General features: G+C 40.9%; 2 pseudogenes; both read left to right on the top strand.

Moving 5' to 3' along the window:
* Positions 1–7,683: 7,683 nt before the first annotated feature.
* Positions 7,684–9,176, top strand: LOC124020728 (annotated as a pseudogene).
* Positions 9,177–11,532: 2,356 nt separating this feature from the next.
* On the top strand, positions 11,533–13,373 carry LOC124017117 (annotated as a pseudogene).
* Positions 13,374–15,524: the final 2,151 nt, after the last annotated feature.

Below are 15,524 nucleotides of genomic sequence, written 5' to 3'. Positions count from 1 at the left end.
CATTGTCACACATCATCATATTGTTAAATGTAACTACCGGTATGTGCGAAGTAAAACCATATTGTAGAGTCATTAATTAATTTCAGAAGTCATATCCATGGAGAGAATAAAATGTTTCTAAGTCAGTGATGAAGCTTGGATACAGAATATTACATTCAACAATGTCTTTACAGGTGGAGATTAATAACACTGTTCTTTTATTTAGAGAATCTGTGTCAGTCTCACACCTGTAAGTTGTAATGATGAGCGTGTGCTCTGTCAGTGTCATTGATGCCAACATCAGGCTGCAGATCTAGGGGTCACCACTTTCCCAGATTCACACAGCGCTCTGTTAGTCACTCTACATCATCCCCACCCCTCCACCTGTTCCCCTGAGACGTGACCATTGTCCCCCAGCAATAAGAACACTGAGCATGTGGCAGCTCCACACTCCTCACTGTCCTCCCAAGCTCTCCCATTGGCTACAGACTGTGAGAAACTCCAACAAGCCCAAGACCCACACATTCATATGCAGATTTGGGACAATATATAGGAGAGATGAAGCCAGTAGAGATCAGATTCTCTCTACACAGACCTCTACAGCACAGAGATCCAGCCATGGTACCTAAAATCACTTCAACTATGATCTACCCTATGTAGCACCTGACTCTGACAAACAAGGTAAATTGAAGATTCAAATTCAATGACATTTATTCTATTGTATTGATTGATTGTTAATCTGCTTCAATAATGTCATACACCAGAATAAGGTTATTAATGCCTCTACTTGTCTCTTCTTGCAGCTAAGTAAGCCAGTGGTGGAGAAGTTACGCAGAGATTGTATCAACAACAGCATTGAGCAGCTCAAGTCTCTCCTGGTTCCAGAGATCCTCAACCAGCAGTCCGACTCTAAGATGGACAAAGACGACATCCTGGAGATGACAGTTTGCTTCTTTTATCCCACAATAGATTTGATATAATCAGTCTGTTTGTGATTATCTATTACCGATCTGTTTAAAGGTCAAAATATATAAGACAATAATCTATCGCCTCTACATTTGTGTAGTGATGTTGTCATATTGACATAGTATTGAGCATCTTCTGTGAAGCATGTATCAGTTATATATTTGATATATTTGATATTGATCAACTTGAGCTACAACTTGAGCTACAACAAAGCAGACATCCTGGAGATGACAGTTTGCTTCCTGAGACAACAGCAACAGAACCAGCCAGTGAGCTCCTCCTCCTGCTCAGCACCTGTCAATCAGGGTTACTCCAGGTGTGTCCATGAGATTGTTCACTTCCTGTCTAAAGATGAGCAGAAGTCACAGTCCCAGAGAAGACTGCTGTGACACTTCCAGAGCCTGCAGCCATCCTCTGATAAGAACAGGAGGGAGATTGACGGTCCTCAGCTAAGCTCCCCAGTCCAGCACAGCATCAGCAAAGAGAAGAGTCCAGTCAACATCGCCCCCTGGAGGCCCTGGTAGAGACCTACAGATTGGAGCTCCACTCAGACAAACACAACGGATGGACCATGTTGGTCTAAGATTAATTTCATGGACAGTAATGAGTATAATAAAATATATTCTTCATGCAGGAGTTTTTTAAGTCTTACTGTGAGACGTTTAATTAAAGTTGTACTGAACAAGTTAACGTTCTCTGAGAAAATGATCAAATCTATAATTTAAATAACGTTAATGTTTTGTGAAACATGTTGATTATATTAATCTTGTTTTTATATTCATGATCAACAATCACTTTAATGCTCCTCCATGAGAACTTTTAACCCACAATAGATATTATATAATCAGTCTGTTTGTGATTATCTATGACTGATCTGTTTAAAGGTCTAAATGTATAAGACATAAACCTATTGCCACTACATTTGTGTAGTGATATAGTCATATTGACATTGTATTGCACATCTTCTGTGAAGCATGTATCAGTTATATATTTGATATTGATTGAACTTGAGCTACAGCATCAATGTTCCTCCGTGAGGATTATTTACCCAAACTGGGTATTATACCTGTTATCATCACTCTGTGATTAACAATATTTGATTTGTTTAAAGATCGAACTTCATTTGTGAAATTATCGATCATGTTATTTGAATAATGTGTTTATTGCAAATGGGAGAAAGAAATGTCTAATTGAAAAACCCTTGTTTATTTTAAACAATTCTGCTGTCTTTTATAGAGACAGTAACTTTGTATCCTATACTCTGATAGAGTATCATATCTTGGAGATTTGTTCAAGTTCTTGTTGTGATGTTTAATCACTGTATTTCTCTTGAAATATTTACCTTAAATTAAGTTATTCAATGATGTGACTCAGTGAGTCAGTCTGAATAAATACACAAATCATCAAATGAAATATTTTTGTCTGTTGCTTCATTCTTTTCTTGACAATGACAATCCTCCAACAACATTACATTATTAAATTACTGATTTATGAAACTCCACATAGAATAACTGGCTGATTCAAATGTAATAAGAATGATGACCCAAGACTATGCAGAAATGATATTGACTGCATTGGAATGCAACTGTCACGCCTTGGTCATTGTATTTTGTGTTTTTGTTATATTTTTGGGTAGGCCAGGGTGTGACATGGGTTTATATGTTGTTTTCGTATTGGGGTTTGTATTTTTTGGGATCGCGGCTGATTAGGGGTGTTGTTAGGCTTGGCTGCCTGAGGCGATTCTCAATCAGAGTCAGGTGCTTATCGTTGTCTCTGATTGGGAACCGTATTTAGGGAGCCATAGTTTCGCTTTGTAATTCGTGGGTGATTGTTCCTGTCTTTGTGTAGTTTCACCAGATAGGCTGTAATAGGTTTCACGTTCCGTTTGTTGTTTTTGTATTTAGTTATTTCATGTATCGTTTCGTTTTCTTCATTAAAGATCATGAGTAACAAACACGCTGCATTTCGGTCCGACTCTCTTCCTTCAACAGACGAACGCCGTTACAGAATCACCCACCACTCACGGACCGAGCAGTGTGTAAACTGGCAGCGACAACGACAGCTTCAGCAGCGAAAGGAGGACATTATGGATGGTAGACGCATGGAGTATACGACGTGGGAAGAAATCGACAGGTGGGCGGCCGACCCAGAGAGAGTGCAGGCGCCCGCCTGGGATTCGCTTCAGCAGTGCGAAGAGGGCTACAGGCGAATGGAGTCCAAAAGGAAAACACGGCGACGCAGAGTGAAAACCGAAAGTAACCCCCAATTATTTATTGGGGGAGGGCGCAGAGAGAGAGTGGCTGAGTCAGGGTTCAGACCTGAGCCAACTCTCCCTGTTAATCGTGAAGAGCAGTTGCAGTGGGAGAGGCTGCACCACTTGGAGAATTGGACATGGGAGGAGGAATTAGACTGGAAAGGACCCTGGGCTCAGCCTGGAGAATATCGCCGTCCCAAGGAAGAAATAGAAGCGGCTAAAGCGGAGAGGCGCTGGTATGAGAAGGCAGCACGGCGACGCGGTTGGAAGCCTGAAAAGCAGCCCAAAAAAAATATTGGGGGGGGGGTGGCTAGAAGGGAGTATGGTTATGCCAGGTAGGAGACCTGCGCAAACTCCCTGTGCTCACCGTTGGGCTAGAGAGACCGGGCAGGCACAGTGTTATGCTATGGAGCGCACAGTGTTTCCAGTGCGGGTGCATAGCCAGGTGCGGCACATACCAGCCCTTCCTATTGGCCGGGCTAGAGTGGGCATCGAGCCAGGTAAGCTTGGGCAGGCTCGGTGCTCAAGAGCTCCAGTGCGCCTGCATGGTCCGGTCTATCCAGAGCCACCTCCACACACCAGTCCTCCGGTAGCAGCTCCCCGTACCAGGCTTCCTGTGCGTGTCCTCGATCCAGTACCACCAGTTCCAGCACCACGCACCAGGCCTCCAGTGCGCCTCGCCTGTTCAGCACAGCCAGCGCTTTTCTCCTCTCCTGCGCTGTCGGAGTCTCCCGCCTGTTTAGCACAGCCAGAGCCTTTCTCCTCTCCTGCGCTGCCGGAGTGCTCCCAGTCTGCCCAGCGCCGCCAGTGCTCCCAGTCTGCCCAGCGCCGCCAGTGCTCCCAGTCTGCCCAGCTCCGCCAGTGCTCCCAGTCTGCCCAGCGTCGCCAGTGTTCCCAGTCTGCCCAGCGCCGCCAGTGCTCCCAGTCTGCCCAGCGCCGCCAGTCTGCCCAGCGCCGCCAGTCTGCCCAGCGCCGCCAGTATGCCCAGTGCCGCCAGTGCTCCCAGTCTGCCCAGCGCCGCCAGTGCTCCCAGTCTGCCCAGCGCCGCCAGTGCTCCCAGTCTGCCCAGGGCCGCCAGTGCCGCCAGTCAGCCCAGCGCCGCCAGACAACCAGTCTCTTCCAGATCTGCCAGACAACCAGTCTCTTCCAGATCTTCCAGACAACCAGAATCTTCCAGATCTGCTTGTCAACCTGAATCTTCCAGTTCCGCCAGCCAGCCAGGATTTACCGGAGCCTACTACCTGCCTGAGCTTCATCTCAGTACTGGGCTTCCTCTCAGTACTGGGCTTCCTCTCAGTACTGGGCTTCCCCTCAGTCCTGGGCTGCCCCTCAGTTCCGGGCTGCCCCTCAGTTCCGGGCTGCCCCTCAGTCCCGGGCTGCTTCTGTCCCGAGCTGCCCCTCTGTCCCGAGCTGCCCCTCTGTCCCAAGCTGCCCCTCTGTCCCGAGCTGCTCCTCAGTTATGTGGGGATCTAGGTGAGGACTATTAGGCCATGGTCGGCGGAGAGGGTGGATTATCCCAGGACGCGAATGGGAGGAACAAGGACATTAATGGAGTGGGGTCCACGTCCCGAGCCTGAACCGCCACCATGGACAGACGCCCACCCGGACCCTCCCTATGCTTTTGAGGTGCGTCCGGGAGTCCGCACCTTAGAGGGGGGGGGGGGTTCTGTCACGCCTTGGTCATTGTATTTTGTGTTTTTGTTATATTTTTGGGTAGGCCAGGGTGTGACATGGGTTTATATGTTGTTTTCGTATTGGGGTTTGTATTTTTTGGGATCGCGGCTGATTAGGGGTGTTGTTAGGCTTGGCTGCCTGAGGCGATTCTCAATCAGAGTCAGGTGCTTATCGTTGTCTCTGATTGGGAACCGTATTTAGGGAGCCATAGTTTCGCTTTGTAATTCGTGGGTGATTGTTCCTGTCTTTGTGTAGTTTCACCAGATAGGCTGTAATAGGTTTCACGTTCCGTTTGTTGTTTTTGTATTTAGTTATTTCATGTATCGTTTTGTTTTCTTCATTAAAGATCATGAGTAACAAACACTCTGCATTTCGGTCCGACTCTCTTCCTTCAACAGACGAACGCCGTTACAGCAACACTCAATTGAATCAATATATTCATTTTTATCTCTAGGTGCTTCAATGAAAATCTACAGAGTAATATCAAACATATCAAACAACTACAACATTATTATTTTACAGTAATTGTTTTTATATAAAACATAACAGTCATATATCTTGTTGTAGTAAAGGTGTAATGAACTATAGAGATGTAAGTGATCATCATTCTGACTTCCTTAGGAGACATGACTCATATGTTTTTTATTGATGCACCTGTTTTAAATAAATGTATTTTCAGTGTTTCAGAATGTGATCAATTATTTTAGTTTAGTCATAATATATCAGTGATTCCAGGTGTTGGGCAAAAACTAGTACTGTCATCTTAATGCTTTAAATGTTTAGAGCAGCTGTGCCCCTCAAACTCAATAGCTAATGTGATGTGTAATAAGACACACTTCTATTGTTCCTCCATTGAAAGCAGTGAATGGAGAGAATGTGGGAAACCGAGGAGAATTCACTCACAGGGCCCCTTCAGGACAATAGACTGGGACCTCGACCCTGGACTGTCAGAGGTTAGAGTGGGGGACTGTGTCTCTATGGGAAATCAATGGATATATTTCTGATAATCCCACAACATTTTTTTGCATTTTGAAAGCACTTTTAGGCAGTACTTACCCCTTCTTCAAAATGAATGCAGTTAATTATGTTTTTATTCTGTTTCTATGTGGGGCATGGTTGAACACATTATATTTCTTTGTATAAATAGAGAATTGATTCTCTGTAACATTGAATCTTTATCTGTTGCTTAGGATACATATTCGTGTATTGAGCTTCACCCCCAAGGGATTGATAGGAACTGTGTGTGTAGAGATATGAATTAGCATTTAACAAGGCACAGTTGTGTTGTTTGGTGGAAGCTCTCTCAATGGGAAAAGTGTGGGAAAGCTCTGGAGAGCAGAGTCACAGTTTAGTGTCCTCATCAGTCCCACCAGCACCTGCGATTCTCTATGGTGAATAGGCACACTTCAATTGTTCAGGGGATAGAATGGGTGGGAAGGGGTATATTGGGTTATGTCTTACTCTTTCTTAGGAAGGAAATACGATAATTATTACATTTTAAACACTCTGATTTATTTACTTAAGTTATCATAGGTTTTCTCTGTCATGATGATGGACAGAGTTTTATTCTTTACATTTACGTTGTTGAGTTATTTGTCTGAAAAACAATTAACAGCATTCCATTCTAATTAGGCATGCAAAAGTTAACCCTTTGTCGATTTATAATGAAACAAATCACAGACAATAATTTTCAACAGAGTACTTCATATCATGTGTTTTATACCATTAAAGGATGAATATTTATTTATAAAGGTATGTCCTGTTAGTATCATCTTGCCAGTGCTGATCTTTCCCTCCAGTATTCAGAAGGTCTGTGACGTCAGCCTCTGTCTTTAGTACAACACAGAGTCAATAGCCGTCACTAATGGTCCACGGAGCAGCTTTTGTAATGCATTGATCACAGCACACAGGACTCAGTGTGGGAAACTTAGATCAGCTCTCTACTCACACTGACCAGTGGCCTCAAGACAGAGGACACATCTGCTACGTTTGAACTCCAGAATGCTTGACCTTATAACTACTAATACTGAGTTAAGAGCATCCTTGCTATTGATACGGATGACCCTTAAAATACTGAAAACCAAGGTATACATTATCCTGGTATCTATCCACTCACCTGTTAATGTTGACTAAAATCATATATATTCCCAAACATTCTGACTCACTGAAAATATAAATATGTATGAATTTAAACATGAATTAAAATTGTGAAACATTGTCACACATCATCATATTGTTAAATGTAACTACCGGTATGTGCGAAGTAAAACCATATTGTAGAGTCATTCATTAATTTCAGAAGTCATATCCATGGAGAGAATAAAATGTTTCTAAGTCAGTGATGAAGCTTGGATACAGAATATTACATTCAACAATGTCCTTACAGGTGGAGATTAATAACACTGTTCTTTTCTTTAGAGAATCTGTGTCAGTCTCACACCTGTAAGTTGTAATGATGAGCATGTGCTCTGTTAGTGTCATTGATGCCAACATCAGGCAGCAGATCTAGGGGTCACCACTTTCCCAGATTCACACAGCGCTCTGTTAGTCACTCTACATCATCCACACCCCTCCACCTGTTCCCCTGAGACGTGACCATTGTCCCCCAGCAATAAGAACACTGAGCATGTGGCAGCTCCACACTCCTCACTGTCCTCCCAAGCTCTTCCATTGGCTACAGACTGTGAGAAACTCCAACAAGCCCAAGACCCACACATTCATATGCAGATTTGGGACAATATATAGGAGAGATGAAGCCAGTAGAGATCAGATTCTCTCTACACAGACCTCTACAGCACAGAGATCCAGCCATGGTACCTAAAATCACTTCAACTATGATCTACCCTAAGGAGCACCTGACTCTGACAAACAAGGTAAATTGAAGATTCAAATTCAATTACATTTATTCTATTGTATTGATTGATTGTTAATCTGCTTCAATAATGTCATACACCAGAACAAGGTTATTAATGCCTCTACTTGTCTCTTCTTGCAGCTAAGAAAGCCAGTGGTGGAGAAATTACACAGTGATCGTATCAACAACAGCATTGAGCAGCTCAAGTCTCTCCTGGTTCCAGAGATCCTGAACCAAGCAGCCCGACTCTAAGCTGGACAAAGCAGACATCCTGGAGATGACAGTTTGCTTCCTGAGACGACAGCAACAGAACCAGCCAGTGAGCTCCTCCTCCTGCTCAGCACCTGTCAACCAGGGTTACTCCAGGTGTGTCCATGAGATTGTTAACTTCCTGTCTAAAGATGAGCAGAAGTCACAGTCCCAGAGAAGACTGCTGCGACACTTCCAGAGCCTGCAGCCATCCTCTGATAAGAACAGGAGGGAGATTGACGGTCCTCAGCTGAGCTCCCCAGCCCAGCACAGCATCAGCAAAGAGAAGAGTCCAGTAAACATCGCCACCTGGAGGCCCTGGTAGAGACCTACAGATTGGAGCTCCACTCAGACAAACACAACGGATGGACCATGTTGGTCTAAGATTAATTTCATGGACAGTAATGAGTATAATAAAATATATTCTTCATGCAGGAGTTTTTTAAGTCTTGCTGTGAGACGTTTAATTAAAGTTGTACTGAACAAGTTAACGTTCTCTGAGAAAATGATCAAATTGATAATTTAAATAACGTTAATGTTTTGTGAAACGTGTTGATTATATTAATCTTGTTTTTATATTCATGTTCAACAATAACTTTAATGCTCCTCCATGAGAACTTTTAACCCACAATAGATATTATATAATCAGTCTGTTTGTGTTTATCTATGACTGATCTGTTTGAAGTTCAAAATATATAAGACATAAACCTATTGCCTCTACATTTGTGTAGTGATATAGTCATGTTGACATTGTATTGAGCATCTTCTGTGAAGCATGTATCAGTTATATATTTGATATTGATTGAACTTGAGCTACAGCATCAATGTTCCTCCGTGAGGATTATTTACCCAAACTGGGTATTATACCTGTTATCATCACTCTGTGATTAACAATATTTGATTTGTTTAAAGATCAAACTTAATTTGTGAAATTATCGATCATGTTATTTGAATAATGTGTTTATTGCAAATGGGAGAAAGAAATGTCTAATTGAAAAACCCTTGTTTATATTAAACAATTATGTTGTATTTTATAGAGACAGTAACTTTGTATCCTATACTCTGATAGAGTATCATATCTTGGAGATTTGTTCAAGTTCTTGTTATGTTTAATCACTGTATTTCTCTTGAAATATTTACCTTAAATTAAGGTATTCAATGATGTGACTCAGTGAGTCAGTCTGAATAAATACACAAATCATCAAATGAAATATTTTTGTCTGTTGCTTCATTCTTTTCTTGACAATGACAATCCTCCAACAACATTACATTATTAAATTACTGATTTATGAAACTCCACATAGAATAAGTGGCTGATTCAAATGCAATAACAATGATGACCCAAGACTATGCAGAAATGATATTGACTGCATTGGAATGCTACACTCAATTGAATCAATATATGTCAGGACCCGGTTATGAACCCGGGTCTCCGGAGTGAGAAACAGTCACTTAACCAACTGAGCCACGAATAGTCAGTAGAACACAAGATGAGGCAGACACAGCAGTACTTGAGACGGTGTATTTAATGAAGTAAAAAGTGAAGTTCTTCTGGAAAACATGTAACTCCACAACCTCAAAAGGAATTCCACAAGAACAAAGGTAATCCTCCAAGACAAAAAAGGTAAATCCACAAGGTGGAAGGTATAGCACAAAAAGCCTCAAAAGATACTCAAAAACAAACAAACAAGAACAAAAAACAGAATTCCACAAGAGAGCCCACCGGGATCAACAAGAGTTCACAGAGTACTAGGGCTGGGTGCTAACATACAAACACAGAGCCAAGAACTGAGGAAAACAAAGGGTTTAAATACAATCAGGGGAAACGAGGCACAGGTGCAAATAATAATGGGGATCAAGGGAAAACAAAAGGTCAAAAGGCACAATGGGGGCATCTAGTGACCAAAAACCGGAACAACCCTGGCCAAATCCTGACAATATATTCATTTTTATCTCTAGGTGCTTCATTCAAAATCTACAGAGTAATATCAAAGTTAAGAGACATTTCTAGTCAAACATGATTATTTTACAGTCATTGTTTTTATATAAAACATTACAGTCATATCATATCTTGTTGTAGTAAAGGTGTAATGAACTATAGAGATGTAAGTGATCATCATTCTGACTTCCTTAGGAGACATTACTCATATGTTTTTTATTGATGCACCTGTTTTAAATACATTTATTTTCAGTGTTTCAGAATGTGATCAATTATTTTAGTTTAGTCATAATATATCAGTGATTCCAGGTGTTGGGCAAAAACTAGTACTGTCATCTTAATGCTTTAAATGTTTAGAGCAGCTGTGCCCCTCAAACTCAATAGCTAATGTGATGTGTAATAAGACACACTTCTATTGTTCCTCCATTGAAAGCAGTGAATGGAGAGAATGTGGGAAACCGAGGAGAATTCACTCACAGGGCCCCTTCAGGACAATAGACTGGGACCTCGACCCTGGACTGTCAGAGGTTAGAGTGGGGGACTGTGTCTCTATGGGAAATCAATGGATATATTTCTTATAATTTTTGCATTTTGAAAGCACTTTTAGGCAGTACTTACCCCTTCTTCAAAATGAATGCAGTTAATTATGTTTTTATTCTGTTTCTATGTGGGCATGGTTGAAAACATTATATTTCTTTGTATAAATAGAGAATTGATTCTCTGTAACAGTTAATCTTTATCTGTTGCTTAGGATACATATTTGTGTATTGAGCTTCACCCCCAAGGGATTGATAGGAACTGTGTGTGTAGAGATGAATTAGCATTTAACAAGGCACAGTTGTGTTGTTTGGTGGAAGCTCTCTCAATGGGAAAAGTGTGGGAAAGCTCTGGAGAGCAGAGTCACAGTTTAGTGTCCTCATCAGTCCCACCAGCACCTGTGATTCTCTATGGTGAATAGGCACACTTCAATTGTTCAGGGGATAGAATGGGTGGGAAGGGGTATATTGGGTTATGTCTTACTCTTTCTTAGGAAGGAAATACGATAATTATTACATTTAAAACACTCTGATTTATTTACTTAAGTTATCATAGGTTTTCTCTGTCATGATGATGGACAGAGTTTTATTCTTTATATTTACGTTGTTGAGTTATTTGTCTGAAAAACAATTAACAGCATTCCATTCTAATTAGGCATGCAAAAGTTAACCCTTTGTCGATTTATAATGAAACAAATCACAGACAATAATTTTCAACAGAGTACTTAATATCACGTGTTTTATACCATTAAAGGATGAATATTTATTTATAAAGGTATGTCCTGTTAGTATCATCTTGCCAGTGCTGATCTTTCCCTCCAGTATCCAGAAGGTCTGTGACGTCAGCCTCTGTCTTTAGTACAACACAGAGTCAATAGCCGTCAGTAATGGTCCACGGAGCAGCTTTTGTAATGCATTGATCACAGCACACAGGACTCAGTGTGGGAAACTTAGATCAGCTCTCTACTCACACTGACCAGTGGCCTCAAGACAGAGGACACATCTGCTACGTTTGAACTCCAGAATGCTTGACCTTATAACTCCTAATACTGAGTTAAGAGCATCCTTGCTATTGATACGGATGACCCTTAAAATACTGAAAACCAAGGTATACATTATCCTGGTATCTATCCACTCACCTGTTAATGTTGACTAAAATCTTATATATTCCCAAACATTCTGACTGACTGAAAATACAAACATGCATAAAATACCCAGGAATTAAAATTGTGAAACATTGTCACACATCATCATATTGTTAAATGTAACTACCGGTATGTGCGAAGTAAAACCATATTGTAGAGTCATTCATTAATATCAGAGGTCATATCCACGGTGAAAGAATAAAATGATCTATATCAGTCATGAAGCGTGTGTTACCGGTGCTGTCCTGCACCACTGTAGCTCTGCGTTGTGTGTGGTTGATTGAGACTATAGACGTGGACTTTGGAGATCAGGGAGTTTTAATCAAGCAGAATTCTCTCTCTGCCTCCTGCATCTGCATCCAAAAGGAAATAAAACGTTTGCAGAGCACATAGTGCATCAAAATGATTTGAGCACGAGCACGCGGGGCAAAACATAAGTACACACTCCCCTACTCCCAGAATGCAGGCATGCAAAATAACAAATCAACATGCCATGTTAATATATGAACCTGGTGAAATTCATACAACTGTTACGCGTGGATACAGAATACTACATTCAGCAATGTCCTTATAGGTGGAGATTAATACTCTGACAAACAAGGTAAATTGAAGATTCAAATTCAATGACATTTATTCAATTGTATTGATTGATTGATTTTTTTCTTTCAATAATGTCACACACCAGAATTTAGGTAATGAATCACTCATTTTCTCTTCTTGCAGCTAAGAAAGCCATTGGAGAAGTTACACAGAGATCGTAAAAACAACAACATTTAGCAATTCAAGTCTTTTCTGGTTCCGGAGATCCTCAATCAGCAGTCCGACTCCAAGCTGGAGAATTTCAACATCCTGGAGATTACAGTTTGCTTCCTGAGATGACAGCAACAGGACCAGCCAGTGAGCTCCTCCTCCTTCTCAGCTCCTGTCAATCAGGGTTACTCCAAGTGTGTCGAAGAGAGTGTTCACTTCCTGTCTAAAGATGAGGTGAAGACACAGTCCCAGAGAAGCCTGCTGAGCCACTTCCAGAGCCTGCAGCCATCCTCTGATGAGAACAGGAGGGAGAGTGACCTGCCTCATCCTCCCAGCCCAGCATTTGCAAATATTAGAGTCCCGTCAACATCGCCCTCTGGAGGCCTTGTTTGAGACCTACAGACTGGAGCTCCACTCAGACAACCACAATGGACAATTGTCATCTATTTTTAATGTGGGGATAATAAGAATTCCCATTTTGCTGTTGCAGGATGTTTAAAAAGTCTTGCTGTGATTGAGAATTTTACTTCAGTTGTGCTGAAGTCGAAGCATTTTCCGAGAAAATGATCTGATCTACAAAAGCTACATTTTTGTAGTGTTAAAATTAAATCATAATAATTTATGTTTCATGAAAAATATGTTGATTATGTTGATCATGTGTTCATTCATGGTCAACATCTGCTGCAATGGTTCTCTTAGAGGACTTCCAACCCAAATGGGTGTTATATCGTCAATATATTTTTGATTTCTTTGATTGATCTGTTTTGAAGTTCAAACTCTATAAGATACAAACGCCTCTACATTTGTGTAGCGATATAGTCATGTTGACATTGTATTGAGCATCTTCTGTGAAGCATGTATCAGTTATATATTTGACATTGATGAACATGAGCTACGGCGCCAACGTCCCTCCATGAAATCACTATGTGACGAGCAGTATATGATCTGTTTTAAGATCAGTCTTTACATGTGAAAATGTTGCTTACATTACCTGAACAACTGGAGAACATTACCTGAACAACTGGAGAACATTTGAACAACTGAACAACTGGAGAACATTACCTGAACAACTGGAGAACATTACCTGAACAACTGGAGAACATTACCTGGAGAACATTACCTGAACAACTGGAGAACATTACCTGAACAACTGGAGAACATTACCTGAACAACTGGAGAACATTACCTGAACAACTGGAGAACATTACCTGAACAACTAGAGAACATTACCTGAACAACTGGAGAACATTACCTGAACAACTGGAGAACATTACCTGAACAACTGGAGAACATTACCTGAACAACTGGAGAACATTACCTGAACAACTAGAGAACATTACCTGAACAACTGGAGAACATTACCTGAACAACTGGAGAACATTACCTGAACAACTGGAGAACATTACCTGAACAACTGGAGAACATTACCTGAACAACTAGAGAACATTACCTGAACAACTGGAGAACATTACCTGAACAACTGGAGAACATTACCTGAACAACTGGAGAACATTACCTGAACAACTGGAGAACATTACCTGAACAACTAGAGAACATTACCTGAACAACTGGAGAACATTACCTGAACAACTGGAGAACATTACCTGAACAACTGGAGAACATTACCTGAACAACTGGAGAACAACTGGAGAACATTACCTGAACAACTGGAGAACATTACCTGAACAACTAGAGAACATTACCTGAACAACTGGAGAACATTACCTGAACAACTGGAGAACATTACCTGAACAACTGGAGAACATTACCTGAACAACTGGAGAACATTACCTGAACAACTGGAGAACATTACCTGAACAACTAGAGAACATTACCTGAACAACTGGAGAACATTACCTGAACAACTGGAGAACATTACCTGAACAACTGGAGAACATTACCTGAACAACTGGAGAACATTACCTGAACAACTGGAGAACATTACCTGAACAACTGGAGAACATTACCTGAACAACTGGAGAACATTACCTGAACAACTGGAGAACATTACCTGAACAACTGGAGAACATTACCTGAACAACTGGAGAACACATTTTTCTCATTCTAAAACCCTTGTTTATTCTTCAAGCCTGTTAGACTTTACATACACTTGTATCCAGAGCAAATGTACAGTAGTGACTACATATATTTTCATACGGTGCCCCCATGGGGATTGAACCCATTATGACTGGAGTTTCAAGCACCATGCTCTACCAAGAGAGCTAAGCCAAACTAGTGGAGCACCAGTATCTCTTGGAAATGTATCAAAGTTGCAGTTGTGATGTTCACTCACTTTATTTGCGCCTTAAGGTGTTCTCTACAAAGTGATTCATCGAGTCAATTTGAATAAATTGAAAATATATCAAATGAATTATTTTGCTTTTCCCTATCATTGCTATGCTAACATTTCGGCTCAACATGTCAAATACTTCAAATGTGACATTTTGGTCTAAGATGAATGTATTAAGCAGTAATTAAGACGGCGTGAAGATATATTCTTCATCAGAATGTGCAGGGGATTTGTGATGTTCTTTAAAGTACTATCTCATAATGTGTAGGCCTACCTGAAATATAACTACACTGTGCCATCACGATTACCACGTATGTTGTGGTAACATGATATGTGATGTTAGTGTAAGTGAATGCCACTTGAGACATTGTTTTTAAACATTCAAATGAAGCCGTGTTAGTACATCTCCATTTACACTGGTGTGGGCACAAAAGTGCCATTTAAAGGACAAATTGTTTCGTACTGATCTTGAGCAATGAGATAAAACCAAAACATGGCTGCTACTTGTTGTTGGACGTGGGCAGAAAACAATCATTTTGTGAGTTAAAAGTAACCAAAATTATTAGCACAAGGCACGATGTTGAAACAATATGTACCAGGCCTATACATGCACATTTGGAAGTCGGAGGTTCCTGTAAATAAGATACAAGAAAAGAAAATCGAGAGCAATAAGCTTAATTTGATGATTTACTCAAATGTACATCAGGATTCAATGAATGATCTTAATTTAAGGTAAACATTTCAAGACGAATAAAGTGATTAAACATCACGACAAAAACATATTACTGCACTGTCGGAGCTAGAAGCACAAGCATTTCACTACACCCACAATAACATCTGCTAAACACGTGTATGTGACCAATAAAATGTGATTTGATTTGATATCAC

This window comes from Oncorhynchus gorbuscha, linkage group LG03 (assembly GCF_021184085.1).
Source record: "Oncorhynchus gorbuscha isolate QuinsamMale2020 ecotype Even-year linkage group LG03, OgorEven_v1.0, whole genome shotgun sequence".
Taxonomy (NCBI): Eukaryota; Metazoa; Chordata; class Actinopteri; order Salmoniformes; family Salmonidae; genus Oncorhynchus; species Oncorhynchus gorbuscha.
This window is presented reverse-complemented; position numbering and strand designations above follow the sequence as displayed.